A 15,711-nucleotide genomic window follows, 5' to 3' on the forward strand; every position below is an offset into this window, starting at 1 on the left:
ATGGTGTGCATGTGGGCTCTAGTTCCCTGACCAGGAATCGAACCCAGGCCCCCTGCATTGGGAGCGGGAAGTCTTATCCACTGTGCCACCAGGGAAGTCCCCTAAATGTTTCCCTTTTAAGTCACTAAGTTTTATGGTAATTTGTTACACAGCAATAGATAACTAATACATATTTATTGTAGTCAAAAACTGAAAACAGCAGGAGAATGATAAACATACTGCTGTATTCATACAACAGAATGCTACTTAGCGATAAAAAGAAACAAACTTCTGATATCTGCAACAATATAGATGAAACTAAAACCACTAAACTCAGACTTCCCTGGTGGCACCATGGTTAAGAATCTGTCTGCCAATGCAGGGGACACTGGTTTGATCCCCAGTCAGGGGAGATCTCACATGCCACGGAATGACTAAGCCTGTGCACCACAGCTACTGTAGCCCGCACGCCTAAGGCCCGTGTGCCACAACAAGAGAAGCCACGGCAATGAGAAGCCGGCACACCGCAACCCCACTCACCACAACTAGAGAAAGCCCGTGCATAGCAACGAAGACCCAACGCAGGCAAAAACAAAACAAAACAAAACAAAAACGTTAAACCCAGGAAAGCAAACAAAAGAAAACATACGGTATGATTCCATTTATATGAGAGCCTACAAAAGACAGTATTTACAGTAACAGAGAGCTGATCAGTGGTTGGCCAGGGCCAGGAGGTGGGGTTGACTGCAAAGGAGCAAAGGAAACTTCTGGAGCGATGGAAAGGCTCTATATCTTGTGTATACCTTTGTCATAACTCATTGAACTATATACTTCAAATAGATATATAGGCATATTTTACCATATGCAAATTATACCCCCAATTAAATTGATTTGCAAAATTAAACAAATAAGTCCCAAAGCAAATACAAGGTGTAAGTCAATGACAGGAAATTTTTAAAATCTGTAGGAAACGAACAGCTTCCTATCAAATATAAGTAATCGAAATTGGCCCAAGAAGATAGGAAAAATATACAGTGACCATTCAATAAATTTAAGGTGATTGCAAACTACCAAAGGCTACTTAGAAATTATTTAACTTCTTGATATTCAGTTTTTTAATCTGTAAAATGGAAATAAAGTAATACTTACCACACAGAGTTTTTGTAAGAATTGAACAAATATGCTTAGTATAATACTTGGGACACAGTAGGCACTCAATACTAGTTTCCCTGGTCTGCAGTGGTGTTTTGAGTCCTTTTGAGGATAACTTTACTTCTCTTTCCAGATGGACAATGTAACATTACTTAATTCAGTCAACAAACATTGAGTTCCTCCTTTTGAGGCTCTTCCCAAGGAGATTCCCAACTCCACAGGATGGGACAGGGTTTTTCTGTGTTTTCCTTTCCTGGACCTAATTGTGGAGAGAGAGGAGAAAACACAGCTAAAAGCAGGAAGCAGGAGGCTAAGCCCTCAGAAAGGAAAACACCACCCAGGGAGGTAGGAGATCCCTAAAGAATGTCTTCAGCATATTCAACACATACCCCCTGGGCAAGCCTTAAACTAGGATGATAACTGCCAATTCTGCACTGAAGAATGCTGAGGTTTCTAAAGTCTAAGCCATGGTGTTGCAAAACTGAGCACTTAGCTTCTAAAGCTAAGGGGAAGATTGATGGAACCAGAGCTTTTCACCACAGGTGCCTTCACCCCCCTCCTCCAACTCCTACACCTCCCCCCAGGGGAAACATCTGGGCTGAGGGTGGAACCTGCTCTCCCTGGGAGGTTTGGGAGTGGCATTCAAGGAAGGCAGCCTCCTGCCAGGTTGGATGTCTGAAGGAATGTGGCAGGTCACTTCTCTGCTGGCCTCCTCACCTCTCCATACCCCATGAATGTTTCTCTTGGCCTCCTCCAAGATCTGGGAATGTTCTAGTTTGCAGACAGCTGCTGGAGTCTCCTTCAGCTCTGACCTGGGTGACACAGATTCCTAAGGATCTGCCACCACATCATAGGAACTTTTCAAGCATTTCCATAGGTGACTTCTGCGGACTCTCCTCCAGGTAGACATGCACATTCTAGGCAAGGTAACTGGCATTGAAATCAAACAGATCTACCAACTGGACCCTGCCATACAGCAACTCTGTGGCCTCAGTTTTCTCATCAACACATTGGGGATGATTATATCACCTCCTTTCAATAGTATTGAGAATGACGGAGAATAGCATACATCAAGTGCATGGTACTGTCCCTGGCTCACTATAGAGCCTCAATAAATATTAGTCTTCCCTAATCACTGTCATGTCACACACTTCCAACAGGAGCACGTAAGACAATTCCCTCTATCCTGTAAATTTTCCCCAGCGCCCCTTACAAAAAGCCACAGGGAATTTTGGCGAGATCTGGTTTGTTCTGCAAAAGACAGTTCAGGCTTCCCTGATGGCGCAGTGGTTGAAAGTCCGCCTGCCGATGCAGGGGACACAGGTTCGTGCCCTGGTCCGAGAGAATCCCACATGCCGCGGAGCGGCTGGGCCCGTGAGCCATGGCTGCTGAGCCTGTGCGTCCGGAGCCTGTGCTCCGCAACGGGAGAGGCCACAACAGTGAGAGGCCCGCGTACCACAAAAAAGGACAGTTCAATTCAATTTTGACTTAAGAAGGATTTGTGGAGCACAAGCTACCTCCTTGTAGGTCCTGGATGTTAGAGATGATTACTGGTTACCTATTGCCAAAACCACGCCAAAATGTAGTGTCTTAAAACAACAATGTATTATTGACCTTTGTGGTTCTGTGGGTTGACTCAGCCTAGCTGCCTTGTTCTCAGGCCATGGTACTTAGCGCTGAGTCATCTGAAGGCTTGTCTGGGCTGGGCATCCAAGACAGCTTCTTCACTGATTTACCTGGTGTCTCCAGCAGAGGAGCCTAGACTTCTTACCTGGTGGCTTAAGGCTCCAAGAGAGAGGAAGCAGAAACTGCCAATGATCTTAAAGCCTGAGCCTAGGAAGGACCCAGGGTGTCTTCTGACAGATTCTGATGACAAAGCAACTACAGGCCAGCCCAGATTCAAGGAAGAAGGACAGGCTCTACCTCTCGATGGGAGAGTAGCACATGTACACAAAGGGAAGGAACGGATTGACGGTGGACGTCTTGACTTTAGATACAACATACGATTTCCACGTGGATATAAACACAAGATATTTACTTGTATGACTTTTTTGAGCTGATAGTTTTTCACCCAAGTGTGCTGTAAACACCATTCACCACACGTCTCAAGCTTTTGAGTTCCTACCACTGAGAACGAGGCCACAGCGAGGGACGAATTTGTGAATGCGTCAGATCATGACATTTTCCTGTTGGCTGAGATGGCTTCATCACCTTGGAACCCTTTTCCCCCACAAATTTCATCCCCCATGTGAGCGTGTTACTTTGCAGTTCATTGTTCTGTCTTTAAAGTAAAAACCAAGGCTTCTGATCAGTGAGATGCTGCTTTATATCTTTCTATTGTCCCAATAATCATAGCTTCCAATGAGTTCTAGTTACTCAGCTAATTCTTCCACTTAGTATAAGCCACGTCCTTTAATAGCTCCTTGTACTTCAAGGCACTTACCTTAATTTGTAACTGTATTTGTGAGATTGTTGGATTGATTTCTATCTGCCTCACTATACTCGAAGCTCTATAGTCAGGTACTGTTTATCTCCAGCATATAGGTCTGTACCTAGTACATACTAGATGGTCAATAATATTCTTTGAATGAATGCATCGTTTCTTTTTTCCCAAACTATTTAAGGCTGAAAGAAGATCAACCCCATTAAAACGGAAAGAAATTTTAGAAATTTATTTCAAAAATATAGTGTTTAAGTGTCAGACCTTAGAAATCTTAACATCCAACTTAAGAAAAGTGAAATTATTGGATTCTGTGACTCAAGTAGTACAAACAAAGTAATCCTTAAGAACCATTCCACAGCAGAAGATACGACCTCAGGCACGCTAAGCTCTACTACAGGAATATATCTACGTTTCGACTCCCACTTAATTCCCAGCCGTCTTGCTGTGTTCCTGCATCTCACATTCCTTCCCAGTTGCCTCATACCTGGTTACCTAACCCCAGCTGATGGATGTTACAGCTGTAGTGTCCACTTGGCTTAAAATCTCCCTGAACTTCCTGACCCTCTCAGTAACTTTCAAAGGCCTGCCCTGCCTCACGCCCACACGCACACATAACTCTGGAATCCTTGATTAAATTCCAATACCCTGATTCTCAACGTATTCAAACACAGCTCCATTCCGCTTTGGGACTCCTCAAACTGCAAACACAGGTGAGGAATTAGACGCTAGAAATCTTTTTATTCTTGCTTTTTATTATGAAAATTTTAACAGTAAAGAAAATACTGTAATGAACTTTGATATGCCCATCACCCAGCTTTAATTATTATCCACACATGACCAGTCTTTTTCCACCCACAACTCCACCCACTTCCTCTCTCCCCGATGGATTTCAGTATCCATCTCCAAAAGATAAGTACTTTAAAAAACACAGCTTAAAAAATGATCACACCTAAAAATTCTTGGGGCCCATTTCTGATGACGTCCTTTATTGTTCCATGTAAGGCATGGCACTAACAGACTATTGGCATTACTTTTTTCTGTTCTTCAAAGACCACCAGGTACACCTGTAGTTGGTTTTTCATGGGTGGCAGTGGTGGGAACATACACCGTGGGGAACCATGGAGCGTCTCAATAAGAGGGCGTCAGAAGGAAGCTTGTAAAGGATTTGGGCGCTGGTGGGGTAGTTTGGGGGACAGCTGAAGGAAGCAGGGTCTTCCTGTGGATTGGGGGTTGTCAGAAAGTGGAGGCAGTTCTATGAATGGATATCTCAATAGTCACCTCTGTGGGAGGTCAGATTAGAGAAAGGTGAACGCTGACGTTGGTAAAGAAATTACTTTCTCCACTCAGTAAACGAGGGGAACGTTTGGTATTTTGTGTTGCACAGCCACCTTGTTTTTGTCTCACTTGATTGTGATCTGAGAGGGGCCTCATTTGTTATAGATATTCTGTAAGATTGTTTCTGTGCAACAGGAAAGCAAAGTAAGGCTGTGAGTGCCAGACCAGCTTGTAACACTGTTGACATCTAGCTGTGAACATCAGATCCATTCTGGATGTCAGGGGCAATTTTTTTTCTTTCTCATTATCCTACCACTTTTTAGGGTATATGAGTTCACTGAATACTACTATTTTTAGTCCTGGTTCTGCGTGACTTTCTGAACCTATTTCTCCTTAAAGATCATTTTTTGTCACTCATAATTTACGTGTATGTGTGTTCTATTATACTATATTCAGTTGTTTATAAAGTTTCTTAAATCTTTTTCTGGAGAAGAAAAATGAATTCATTTTCAAATGAATGTTTGAAAATGTAAAACTAGCCCAGCTATCTATTTTGTGTGGACATTCAATAACATTTTATGTGTGTAGGGCAGTCAGCAGGCCCACATTACAATTAATGCATTCAATTGAACTGGGCAATTTTCTCAAACTTTTTCACCTTCACTGGGACCTTCGGAAAGAAGTACATTGTACTCAGTAAAAGGTACACCACAAAATACACACCTCAGGCACATACCTTACCAACTCGAAATTCTACAAAGCAATGCTTATTATAGCGATATACCCCAATACTTTCCATTTTATTTCATTAAAAATTAAATACTAACCTTCTAAATTGATTTTGCGACCTCCTCATAGATCTCAACTTGCAGTCTGAAGGACCAACTTGGCACTAGGAATTTACTTTGCACAAAGTAAAATATTTATAGGTTCTTCATTGATATTGACATTGCTGTTGTGTTTTAAAACCATGGTGGGTGCTGTAAAAATCATTTAAAAATCTTTCCTGCCTAAAATGATGGCAATCATGCCGAATGGCATAGACTGTGACAAATTATTTGTGGAAAGAAATCTTGGCCCTCCCTCTTACTACTTTTTGGCTATCCCCATGCAGAGATAAACTCCATCATACATCAGGACTCTCATAACTGGATTTGAAGCCAAGTCCAACCTTAATTATCAACAAAGAAGAACTGCATTCCAGTGCTTGTCAAGAAGAATGATTTCTCTTCTAGCCCTACCAAAAGCTTAGCTGGAAGACATGACCACAGAGGGATGACATTTGGAGATATGTATAAAGCCTAGGATTTTCTTGTTGACTCCCTATTTCTACCCTCGTCACTGTCAACATCATTCTCTTTTGTCTCCTGGCTCTTTCATTTGCCATAAAGAAGAAAGGACCCAAATCTACCCAGACAAAGTAAATGAGATTCAGAATGGAGATTGTAAACTCACCATCAAAAGTAGACATAAACTTGGCTTTGAAGATCAAGACATTTATTCACCAACAATAGACTCAAGACCAAAGAACAGAGAAGCAGGACCAGGCTGAACACTTCAGGATGGACAGCCTGGGTTGGGCGGGGGGTTGAGAGTGATAGAGATTAACAAAGGAGGGGGCATTACTAGGCTAGAGGTGAGTGGGGTCCTGCTGGGGACACCTAACCAGAGAGGAATCCTGACAAGAGTGGACTAAGCCTCAGGGGGCTGCCCAGCCCTGCCAGAGTGAGCTCCGTCCTTCACAGTGGCAGACTGGAGCCAGTACATTTGACTACCCATTGCCATTCACCTAAGGAAAACACTTCAATTTGAAATAATCATTCTTGCTAAGTGTGGTTGTTTTAGCTGCTATAAAAGAGTTTGAGCACCTTAAAAAAAGAAGGAAATTCTGACACGTACTACAACGTGAATGAACCTTAAAGACATTAAGTGGAAGAAGCCTGACATAAAAGGATAGATATCGTGTGACTGCATTTATATGAGGTACCTAGTGCAGGAGGTGTCTCCTGCCAGACTGTCCATTGCCTACATCCCCGTTCCCTGAGGGGAAAAAGAAGAAAACAGCTTTTTCTTCCCTGAATTATCTTCATCTATGGAGTTACTATAGACACAGTTGCTCTGGTCAAAATCCTGGGAAGTAGTTTTGGCTTTTCTCTTTCCCTGTGCCCCCTCATCCAGACTTTGTCACGATTACCCTCCAAATCGTATCTCAAATCTGCCACTTCTCTGCCACCATCAACCTCAGTAAGACTCAGTTGGGTCACTACCATGGCCTTCTGTCTGGCCTCCTGACTCATATCTTTGTCTTGCTATAATCCATTCCCCACTCAGGAACCAAAGCGATCTTTTAAAAAAAAAAAAATATATATATATATATATATATATATATATATATATATATATATTTGGCTGTCTTAGTTGCGGCATGCAAGGTTGTCGTTGTGGCATGTGGGATATTTTTATTTATTTTTTTGTCACAGCATGCAGGATTTTTTAGTTACAGCATGCTGACCTCTTAGCTGAGGCACACGGGCTTCTTAGTTGCAGCATGCATGCAGGATCTAGTTCCCTGATCAGGGATCGAACCTGGGCCCCCTGCACTGGGAGCAAGGAGTCTTACCCAGTGGACCACCAAGGAAGTCCCCAAAGTGATCTTAACTAAAAGAAAAAAAAAAATAGAAAGAACTGTGTCACTCTTCTGCTTAAAACCTCCCAGTGGCCTCCCAGTGAACTTGGACTAAACTCCCAGCTTCTGACCCTGGCTTCAAGGTCCCACAAGACCTGGCCTAGCCCTCTCTCCAACCACAGTGCCACCTCTGCCTTAGTTCACGGTCCCAGCAACACTGGGGCCAGGTCTTCCCTGGATGAGAAGGAAGGATATTTGTCCTTCCTTCTCATCCCCTCAGTGTTCCCTACTCACCTCATTATTCTCTACCTTCCTATTCTGCTTGGTTTCTTTGTAGGGTCATCTCAATTTTTATGTATTTTCTTCACATTTGCCTACTTTCTCTCTCCCCAGCTAAGCCCCATGAAAGCATGGACCAAGTCTGTTTTATTTACCACTGTAAACCCAGCACTGTTGGGCACAGAATTGGCACCCAACAGAATATTCATTGAATGAATAAATAAGGAGATATATAGGCTGTATAAGCAAATCACATACAAAGTAGGAAGTGATAAGTGCTAGAAAAAAAATGTGTGCTGTTTGAATTCAGAGTCAAGAAAAACAAGTGAATGTGGGGACGGGCAGGGGGAGAATTAGAGAAAGTTACAAGTGATTACATTCTAAAAATACACCCTGAATATGTACCTTTTAGTAAATCATATGCATCTTTTAGATATTTTGCCCTTTTTTGTTCACAACGTTATACTTTAAACGTTGATAAGTTTTTCTATTACGACCTAAATAAATCAAATATTCTTCCCTTGGTCTGCATTCCTATTGAGATGCAAGGGAACAGAGCTGTTTAAAAAGAGTTTCCAAACTTTTGATGATTATAAAATTATGATTTATGAGACCGGAAAGATTAAAGAATACAGTATAAAGTGAGCTGTGTAAAACACTGGCACACATCTGGAAGGCTTGAGTTCAAGTGCTGCATTCGTGTGGCCTTGATATGGTCACTGTCTCACCAGGACTCCATTATCTTAGCTACAATATACTAGTTTGGGCCAGATGACATTTTTAAAAATACATTTATTTATTTATTTATTTATTTTTGGCTGCTTTGGGTCTTCATTGCTGCGCGTGGGCTTTCTCTAGTTGTGCCGAGTGGGGGCTACTCTTCTTTGCGATGCGTGGGTTTCTCATTGCGGTGGCTTCTCTTGTTGAGGAGTTTGGGCTTCAGACGTGCGGGCTTCAGTAGTTGTGGCTCGCAGGCTCTAGAGCGCAGGTGCAGTAGTTGTGGCGCACGGGCTTAGTTGCTCCACAGTATGTGGGATCTTCCCGGACCAGGGATCGAACCCGTGTCCCCTACATTGGCGGGTGGATTCTTAACCACTGTGCCACCAGGGAAGCCTGGGCTGGATGACGTTTCAGTGTTCTGATTATAGAGCATAAAATAGTCTTTGCTATACTTTATACATTTTAATATATATATATATAAATATGTACTTAATGTATTATATATTTATATATATTATATTATATTTTTAATATATATATTTTTCCTTCCTCCTAACTTTCGTCATGGAAAACTTCAAACATGTATACAAGTTGAAAGAACAGTAAAATGGACCCCCATGTGGCCATCACCGGCTTCCCAGCCACCAAATTCCCAGCACCGGCCAATGTTTTTATGTCTCTACACTCACCCATGCCAATGGCTATTTTGAACCAAATCCCAAGACATCATTTGTTTCATCTGCCATTCCTTACTGGAAAGGAAATTTTGAGAAGAAAAAGAACAATTTTTAAATTTAGAGCCCCACAATGTCACATTTGCTCATATATAGAAACTTGAGGACAAAGAGTCTACATTTAGTAGTGTGGCAGGAAATGGGCAACAGTTTTATCAGAAGTGGTTTTAAGAGGCACGATGCCCAGTTGCAGAGTTTTAAGAAAAAGGTAAAGATATAACTTTTTTCCAGAGTATTCTTTGCATTTAAAAAGTCTGTCGTCATTTGTCAGCTCTGATGGAAGCAATCCATATGAATGGATATGGGGATCAGAGAGAATCTGTGAGCCACAGGACGAAGGGAGGGTCAATGCCGCCGCAGTCGGCCACAGTCTGCTTTTCTGCTGAGGCCCCAGCTTTTGGAAGTCTGAGTGCCTGCGTCTGCAGGGTCATTTCTGGCCTCTCCAACATTATGGGTGATCAGTGAACAGGATGACGTAGATTCCGCATAGGTTGCCAAATTTAGCAAATAAAAACACAGGACGTCCAGTTGCATTCTAATTTTGGAAGAACAATGAGTCATTTTTCAGTATGAGGAGGTCCCAGATATCGCGTGAGACATACTGATACTAAAAAAAAAAAAATACTGTTTAACTGAAATTCTAATTTAACTGGGCATTCTATATTTTATCTGGCAGCCTTAATTACAAGGCATGTGTTCCAGTTACTCTTAGTGGCTTAAAGTGACAGCAATCACTTATTATATCTCATACTTTCTGTGGGTCAGGAATTCAGACAGAGCATATGGGGATAGTTTCTGCCACTTCTGCTTCACGATGTCTGGGGCCTCAGCTGGAAGATGGAGGATGCCTGTGTCTGGTAGTGGATGCCGGTTGTCAGCACGGCACAGAGCTGTTGGCTGTAGTGTTCCTGTGGGGCCTTCCTTACAACATAGTAACTGGTTTCCAAGGGCAAGAATTCCTAGAGATAGAACCACATAGAGGTCATATTGCCTTTTATGACCTAACCTCACGGTCACTTTCATCCCGTCTCAAAGGGAAGGGGTATAGACCTGAACTGAACCATCTTCGTCACATTGTGAGAAGAGTGTGTGGGATGGGATATATACACTCTGCCACAGCACGTCATGCCATTTAGATATCTTATATCTGACTGTTCACTTTCAAATATAGATAAACTTTCCAGATATAACCTGGAATGAAGACTTTCCTTACGTGCTCTTTCCGTTAACATTCTATTGGACAGCTAAACTGTAAGGTTAATTATGTACATCTGTAAGGGTAAAATGTCAAAATAATTCATTTTGATTGTGAGAGCTGTCTATTTGATATACAAAAACAATTAAGGACTACTAAGTTGGTCAATAGGGAAATCAGTTGACAGTTTGTGCAATAATTCTAACCTTTGTAGAATGAATTGGTGTTCTAACTTTCATAAAATTTAATAAAATAAACTTTCAAAATTGTATTTCATTTTTGGTTATTTAAACTCTATTTGGGTCATATATCTTTCAACGAAAAGTCTTATTTAGAAATTCTTTACATATTAGCAGGATGAATTTAAAGCATAAAGATAACTTTAACCATTTCAAAACGTTATGAGCAGGAGAAATTTCAAAATTATATGACATCTGTGATCAATTATCTTTGATCTAGACAGAATAATGCTATGATTCCATATCTAGGCTATCGTGAATATATATACAATGGAATATTATTCAGCCTTTAAAAAGGATATTCTACCATCTGCAACAACATGGATGAATCTGGGGGGCATTATGCTAAGTGAAATAAGCCAGAGGCAGAAAGAAAAAAAACTACGTGACCTCACTTGTATGCAAAATGTTAGAAGTCAGATACATAGAAGCAGAGGGTAGACTGGTGATTACCAAGGGCTGGGTAGGTGGGGGACACGGGGAGATTTTGGTCAAAGGGCACAAAGTTGTAGTTATGGAGGATGAATAGAGATCTAATGTACAACATGATGACTATAGTCAATAGTACTATATTGAATACAGTACTGGAAATCTCCTAAGAGAGTAGATTTCAAGTGCCCTTATGACAAAAAAAAAAAAGGTAAGTATGTGAGGACATGATATGTTAAATAGCTTGATCGAAATAATCATTTCACTATGTATATGTATGCCAGATCATCACGTTGTACACCTTAAATATATTCAATTTTTACTTTAAAAAAAAGCAGGGCTTCCCTGGTGGCGCAGTGGTTGGGGGTCCGCCTGCCGATGCAGGGGACACGGGTTCGTGCCCCGGTCCAGGAAGATCCCACATGCCGCGGAGCGGCTGGGTCTGTGAGCTATGGCCGCTGAGCCTGTGCTCTGCAATGGGACAGACCACAACAGTGAGAGGCCCGCATATCGCAAAAAAAAAAAAAAAAAAAAAAAAAAAGCAATGTTATGAAGAAAAAGAGAAAGTACTAAATAATAGTGAGGTATCCCCAAATATCTTGTTTCTCCACCAGCTTCAGTCAAAATGAGCATCTATTTAGATTAGTAGACAGTATCAAGCAGTAGACAGTGCTGAGTAATTATTGATCTCATGCTAGTCACACTTCTACAAAAAGTTCAAATAATAAAATTGCAATGATAATTAAGTTTATTGGTAAAATTTCAGGTTCATTCTTATATCCCTTACGTTTATCCTATGAAGCTAATAGTTGGCTTTTGCTCAGTTTTGGATGAATATAGATTTTAACATTTGGTTGTTATGCACTGGGTCAAAATAAGTACAGTAAGCTACCAGGGGCAATATAACATAGATAAGCAATGGAACCTCAGGTTCTAATTCCAAGATTCATACAAAGGCTCTGTTTGCCTACACACTGTTTTTGGAAATTTTTATTTGGTTTCCAATCACCATCAAATCAGAATATTTTGTATGATATCCAACTACCTTTGAAAGATCTGGAGGGGTAACAGCCTGGGCCCACATTTCACAGTAGCCAGAGGTAGGAATTCTTAGATCGATTGAAGTGATGACCGCAATTAATGACTTCAGTTTGACTTTGAAGGTCCTCTCATCTAGAGGAGTCTCTTTCACCACCCTTTGACTCTGGGCAGGCCTTGTGACTTGCTTTGGTCAATACAATACAGCAAATAAGATCTTGCACACACCCAGTGTCTCTCTTGAAACTCTGCCATTGTCATCAAGTAAACAAGCCTAAGTACCTACAGGAGGATAAGAGACCACCTGGAGGAGAATCCAGTTGTCCCAGCCTAGGCCTAGACCAGCCTGCTCCTAGCTAATCTGCAAGCTGACCTCAAACACATGAGGGAGCCCAACTAAGAGCAGAACTGTAGATTTATAAATAATTAAAAGTGCTTATTGCCTTAAACCATTGGGTTTTGGTGTGGTTTGTTACGCAGCAATTACTAACTAATACAGAAGAAAACAGATGACTGCTCATCCTAATTAGATAACATACTCCCAACAAAACCAACATGTAACACATATGATAATTAAGTCCTTTATATATATATATATATATATATATACACACACACACACACACATATATATATATACATATATATGTATATACACATATATATAATCCAGACCAACTGGATTTTCTTCCAGGTGGCCTCTTATCCTCCTGCAGGTACTTAAGCTTGTTAATATATATATATTATATATATGTGTGTATGTGTATATATACATACACACACATATATATTATATATATATATATGTATATATATACATATTTACATATTTCTTCAGTTTAGTTTTACCTGGGGGCGGGGTGACAGAGAAGAAGGAGGCTGACTGAACAAGAAGCTTGGCCATGTGTGTTTAGAGCCGGTAGTTGGGGTTAGGTGCTGGTAGGCATTCTGGCGTGGACGCTCTGTCTCTGCCTGCATGGTAGCAGCCAGATCTTTAGCCTGGAAGTCAGAGGATGTTTAATTCTAGTTCTGCTGCTTGCTGACTGTGTGAACTCTAGCAAATTTCAGTTCCTCATCCATTAAAAGAAAACGGCTATAACAATACCTGAGTGGCCACCTCATTGGCAGGATGGAGTGAGATGATGCTATGAATGCACTCTGAAGGCTCTGAGAGGTTAAGTAATTCTCAAGGGCCACAGTTATTAAGTGGTAGAGACTTAAAAACTTTCCATCATACCATCAAGGTTTCTAAAAAGAATCGATAGCAGGCCTGCCTCAAAGGCACATGCGCCTCAGTTACTCTGAGAAGGTACCTTCTTGTGCGATGATGGTCAGGTGTCTTCACAAGAATGAAGCATAAAATTCCGAGAACAAATCCCTTCAGCCAGGAAGCTTTGAGGGATCTTCGGGGTTTTCTTTCCTCGCTCTGCAGGTGGTAGATGAACCATGAGCCTGGTGGGCAGCGCTGGAAGTCACCAGGAGCTGAACTCATGGTCAATGAAAACACTAGAGGTGTCCTGGATCAGGCAGAGGTAAGACTCTGTGGATCATGACAGCTGTGAGATTGTGGCCCATGTGGGGACTCATAGCCAGTGAGTATTTGCACATGGGAGAAGGGAAGTGGCTGATGCTTCTTCTGTCTAAAACTTAACTGTCTAGGGAGTTTCCTGGCAGCCCAGTGGTTAAGATTTGGTGCTTTCACTGCCATGGCCCAGGGTTCAAACACTGGTCAGGGAACTAAGATCCCACACGCTACGCAACACGGCAAAAAAGAAAGAAAAAAAAAAAAAACCCACAACTGTCTAAACTGTTTGCCAGAAAGTATTCAACATGATGTTATTTTTCAGGTGTTCCCCCCAATGGGAGAAAATATCATGCTTCAGTCAGGTAGGATAATCTCTCCTCTCCCTCTCTGCCCTCCCCCTAAGACACCCCCCTCACCCCACCTTGCCAGTTACATGCACTCTTAAGTAGCTCTCAATTCAGTTGTGAACAAGCAATGAATGGATACTCTTAAGTGTTAAGTGGAATGTTAAAATGCATTCAAAATTACACAGGAAGCACAAGAGCATGGAAATCCCAGCCTTGGAAACTTTAGGTAATTAACTATATGGTTATTCTAAAAGGGTATCAAAACTGGGTTCAAGAAGTAAATAAATGATCCTATCTTGCGTTTCCACAAGTCAGGTTTTGTAGTTGTGTGGGGTGGCCGTCATTATCATCACCATCACCATTATCATATAACAATTTATGGTGCTTCCATTAAGTGATGGTACTGTATCAGGTACAGTCAAGGACTTTACCTTTCTAAAAGATACAGTCACTGTCTTTAAGGAGTGGTTCATCTCCTTTCCTGGGGCAGAAGTTAAGATGAAAGTTTTTGATGTGGTGATAAGTTTGGAAAGTCGATGTAGCCTTAAGAGTCTCGGGAAGGGAGAACGTTGCAGAGTGTTGACTTCTAAAGTCATTGCGCAGGTAACCAGTGTGACTCCAGCGGCTTAAAGGGAAGGATGAAATGCTGCAGAGGTCAAAGAAGAGTAAGACCTGAGAAATGGGCACTGGATCGGTCATGCAGTGACTCATTCTATAGTGAGCCCAGGGCAGGAACTAGACAACAAGAGGTTAACAAATCAGGAGGGACCAGGAACTGGAAAGAGGGGCTTGATCACTAAAGGAAACCAAGAAGTAGGGTGGTAGCTGAGGGAAGGAGCAGGGCCGAGGGAAGATGTTTCTAAGGAAAAAATTCAAAAGTGGCAAACTTTGATAAAGATTGAAGTTAGTGAATGGGTAAAAAGGAGTTCATTATATAATTTTGTCTACTTGGCAAATATTTTTTTTTGAAGTACAGTTGATTTACAACGTTGTATTAGTTTCAGATGTACGATATAGTGGTTTGATATTTTTATAGATTATACTCTATTTAAAGTTATTATAAAATATTGGTTATACTTGGCAGATATTTTTTAACTTCCTTAATAAAAATTTAGGAAAAGAAAGGTAAGAACCTAACATCTGGGAAGAGGGTAGAGAAATGAGTAAAGGGAAGATACTAAAAGTATATGAGATCACACAGTCTCAGAGGAGGTGTGTTGGAATGGAAACAAGAGCACAGGTGAGAAAATTTACCTTCTTATAGGAAAGATAATAAAAATCAATGACAATAAGGACAAAATTTGAGTTGAAGAGGAAGTGTTGGTATAAAAATATAACAAAGTTAAAAGGAAGATGAGGGACTTCCCCAGCAGTCCAATGGTTAAGACTCCACGCTTCCACTGCAGGGGGTGCGGGTTTGATCCCTGGTTGGGGAGTTAAGATCCTGCATGCCGTGCAGCCAAAAAAAAGGCAGATGAATAAAGGAACTTGGGCCTCCTTTTCCACAAAGTGGAACGAGAGATTATAAGATGCAAAGGAGTGGGGATGAAAGGAGGGAGGACTTGGGGAATGTGGAAAGGGCTAGAATAACAGTCATGGAATGCAGTAGGGAATGAGTATGAGGGAGAAGACAGACTGCTGAGTGGTAAGGCCCTTCCAGTGGACATCAGCAAAAATTTTTAATGGACCCACACTTTGAGAACTACTGCCTTAAAGCACACAGAAATCAG

This window comes from Phocoena sinus, chromosome 4, assembly GCF_008692025.1.
Source record: "Phocoena sinus isolate mPhoSin1 chromosome 4, mPhoSin1.pri, whole genome shotgun sequence".
Lineage (NCBI taxonomy): Eukaryota > Metazoa > Chordata > Mammalia > Artiodactyla > Phocoenidae > Phocoena > Phocoena sinus.